General features: G+C 31.8%; 1 long non-coding RNA gene across 1 annotated transcript; it reads left to right on the forward strand.

The window, feature by feature from the left end:
- The first annotated feature begins 780 nt into the window (after positions 1 to 780).
- Positions 781 to 2615, forward strand: LOC140851941 (uncharacterized). Its single transcript, XR_012134765.1, has 3 exons — positions 781 to 963; positions 1081 to 1240; positions 2403 to 2615. It is a non-coding gene; the product is annotated as an uncharacterized lncRNA (long non-coding RNA).
- Positions 2616 to 4369: the final 1754 nt, after the last annotated feature.

Here is a 4369-nt window from a genome sequence, read left to right on the forward strand (position 1 = left end):
TTCATGGGAAAGTAATTTATTGAAGAGTAGCTTATATTTGATTAAACATTTATTTTTTTAAAAAAATTATATAAAATATCTATTATACTCTTAATAGATATAAGACCGTACATTTTTTCTCTTAAATTTTATATAAACAATAATATTATATTTATATTAATATAACACTAGATCATAATAATTTATTGTATTAATATAATACTAATATATACTCATTATATTAATATAATATCAATATTTAATATAATCAATTTATTAATATCTTAATAATTATAATATTATATATAATATTATATTAATATAAATATTATATATAATATTATATTAATATAAATATTATATTAATATTAATATTATATAAATATTTTATTATATTTATATAAATATTAATATAATATTAATATTAATATTATATTATAATTAAAAGTATTTCATCCTAACTATCCATGATATTTTATAAAATTTTAGTTGCATCTCAAAAAGATATTTTGCTAAAGATATTTTAACCATGGAAATTTCAAAATCCATCATCTTCATAAATTTTTATTTTTTATGAAATATAAAAAATAATTTTTTATAATTTTTTTTATTTTTTTAATTTCAATCTAATAAGAAGCCTCCCATCTATTTTTCAAAATCGCTTCTTTCCTTCCCTACTTCCAGTGAAGCAAACGAGAACAAAGTGGTTAGACTTGCATGTATATTGATGGGCTCGTATGCTCCTACTACTATTATTATTTTTTATTATTTTAAAGTTAGCATGGCAACAACCCAGTATAATAATATGAACCCACCGCCACCGTTTCCCTCTTTCTTGAGTCGGCACCTGTAGGTTTCTTCACCGCCGCGGGATTCCTTCCCCTTTTTCTTGCTTTCCGCCACCGCTTTCACTATCGAATCCTCTATTTATCGAATTCCAGACCCTAGATCTCGACTTCCTTCCCCCTTAATTCCAGATTCAAGGTACGCTGAGATATTTTTCGGGTTTCTTTACTGAAGAAAGGTCGCTTCTAGGGATCTAGATTTCGTTCAATCGTTTCTTCTTGGTGCTTTTCTTATCGTTTTCCATGCGTTTCCTAGGGTATTTGAAGTAATAATTCGATGGATTCGTCGTCTTCGAGCCAACCGGAGTTCGATTATTTGTTCAAGTTGTTGTTAATCGGGGATTCGGGGGTGGGGAAGAGCAGCCTCCTGCTGAGATTCACCTCGGACTCCTTCGACGATCTCTCCCCCACGATTGGTGACATTTCAGATCCTTCCATTTGTTTCTTCGAGCTTTTCCAGTCATGCAATTCGTTTTAATTATATTGGTGGAGAGATTTATTTAGGAATTCGATAATTTTTGCACATACATCTAGAATGAGAAAAATTTGCAGCTACTGGATTGAACTTATAATGTGTTATTGCTACTGAATGGTTTGTTTGTATACGTGGGGTTGATAATTATGAGAATCGTGTAATGACTAATGAATGAGTTATTATTGTAATTCTTGAGGGTGTAAGAGCTATAAAGAATAATTGCAGAAACAATCACAGAGCACACTGCTTCTAAACGTAATCATTTGATATTATTAGTATGTACTAATTGGAAAAGTGAGATTTGCAGTTATATAGTTGAATTGATACTGTATTGTTGTTTGCTAGTGGTTGTGTATTTATTGATTAACGGTGATTGAAAAATGGTGGTGTAATAACTGAGTTTTTGTTGCAATACTTGGACACATGAGACTGAGAGTCGTAAATGATATCCGGTGGCTATAATCATAGCAGCGGTTGCAGTCCAGAGCTTTTAAGTATATGAATTTGATAATACTTGTACATCTAAATTGGAAAATGAAATGATCAGGTGCTACTGCAGTAGAATTGATATTGTGTTATAGTTTGTAAGTTCTTTGTTTTATTTATTTACAGATGATAATTAAGATAATGATGTATTTAGCTAGTTCTTGTTGTAATACTTGTGGGTCTTAGAGTTGCAAAGAACAAAGAATGATTTGCAGTTAGAATTGGTAGCAATGATCAAAGAAAAAACATGTTAACTTACAGGTATTTGGGAATAATGATTAAGTCATTCATAATAAGGACATCATAAAAATCTTCGTCTTATCTTTTCATTGTGGTTCGTACCAACATGGTTAGCTCTAATCCTTTTGATATCGAGCATTCTTTTCCAACAAATTATGTTTTCTGCTGTTTGATTTGCTCCCTGTAGATTATGTAGCTCAGTTTGACTATTCAGAACTGGATGTATTCTTGCACTGGATTTTCTTCATAGCAAAAATTTATTCTGAAAGAAGTCTCATCGAGGCTGGAGTTCAATAGCATGCTAGCGAATTCAAGTTTTTCACAACTTTGTTTGATTTATTCATTACTTCGATCAAATGTTTATTTTTTTTTTTCAGGTGTGGATTTCAAGGTTAAAATGGTTGCAATTGGAGGCAAAAAGCTGAAGCTTGCAATCTGGGACACTGGTGATGATTTAACTCTTTATATCTTAGGAAATGTCATTTTGATTTCTTTTTGGTTTCTATCGTCATTTCATTTGCTTCTCTTGATTTATTTGAAATCCTGAGATGTTGAATTTGAGCTAATCCCCTGACCATTGTTATTCATGCATAAAAATTAACCCTATGAAGAGAGTACATTATTGTTTGTGATGGTGTTGTGAAAAAGTTGAATTTCTGAGCTGTTACATTCACCCTATCCTAAAGAGTACAGGAACCAAGAATGGGAAGCTTTTTGAGGACATAAAGAATGATCATGAAATGAATAGAGAGTGAAATTTGATTAAAATCCCACAATGAACTGGTAACCTTTTTCGGATGTGTGAGAAAGGAGGTCAGTTTTTGGCATATGAGAATAGCAACATAGCATGGAGCATGGATGCTATGGAAATGTTCTCTGTTCAAACAACTATCTGGAGTTCCGATAAGGCTTGTTATTTGCAATTGAAGAAGTTGCTTTTATTCGTGGAAGAATAAGAGGTTGATCTTGTAATTAAGTACATCCTTCTACTAATTCACCAGCCATTCTGGTATGGTGGCAGCATTAGATAATTGAATAGTCACCATTTAAAACAATTAAAAATATTCTTGTATTTCATTCCCCTTTTGCTCTTTTATGTTCGACTGCAGCTTTCATGACAATCTGTTTGATAACAAATGCTACTTAGTAGGCATCATTCATTTCATAAGTTAATAGTATCACGAACAATTATGGTATGTAGTAAGTTGACCAGGCATAGTATGTTTTCAATGGATTTAGAGTTATACACAAGAAATCAGATCCCAATAGAACTTTAAATTGGTAAAATCTTTGCTCTGAATGACCTTTCTTCTTTGTCTTATTGCTTGACCTTTACAGATTGCTTGAACCACAAAATGAACCATGATTTTTTTTCCCTTAAACCAAACTTGTCTTTGAGGAATATGGCAGCCCCTCTTTTCTTTGACTGCCTTATGACTGTAACAATTCATGGGTTGTTATTATCAAGTTGAGATTGTTTGTAGATACATGTCGGACCTTGATGGATCATACTTGTTGGACAACCTTTTCTGGTTAAAGTTGAGTTTAAATGCTTGTTGAACGGCATTTTATGTTAGTGTTATTGGATCTGGTAATTTAAAAGGTAGAGTGCAAACAATTAATAAAACAGCAAGAAGCTAACAAGTGATTGTGACATCAAAAATGCACAAAAGCAGGATGCACTTCAAGCTTGTAGCACTAGCCTAGCTCCTGAAGTCTATCAGCCCAGCCTCTTGGCATGTCCTCACCCATTTCTACATTGTTTTATTTCTTGTAATTGCAAGGAAAACTCTATTTAAATAGATGACCAGTCTTTGAATTAATTCTTGTGATTTGCAGTGGATTCTTTGATCTTATTTTAATCGATAAGTTATACATGCATGCATGTACACATTATTTTGGATTCTAGAAAGGCATTTTATGCTGGTCATGAATGATCTATGACTTCTGAATGTAAATTAGTGATAACAGAAAAAGCCATCTGTATCATGCAGCTGGACAAGAAGGTTCAGAACTTTAACCAGCTCATATTACAGAGGAGCACAAGGGATCATCATGGTATGCAATTATCCATTATTCCATTCTATACCATTGAATTTGAATTTGATATTTTTTATTTTATTAGATTCTAATATCATTCATTGATGATGGGAAGATTTGGATGTTAGTTTTTATATGCACTGAAACTACTCTGCTATTTTGTGTTCTAGTCAGCAATCTTGGTTTTTCCTTCTACAATCCTTCAATTTAATTGCCCAAGCTGAATGAACCAGGTGATCTAGTACATCATTGTAGCCAATGTTATGACTGAAAAGTACATTTACTATTATATTTGGCACCTAAA

The sequence above is a fragment of the Elaeis guineensis genome, chromosome 1, assembly GCF_000442705.2.
Source record: "Elaeis guineensis isolate ETL-2024a chromosome 1, EG11, whole genome shotgun sequence".
Taxonomy (NCBI): domain Eukaryota; kingdom Viridiplantae; phylum Streptophyta; class Magnoliopsida; order Arecales; family Arecaceae; genus Elaeis; species Elaeis guineensis.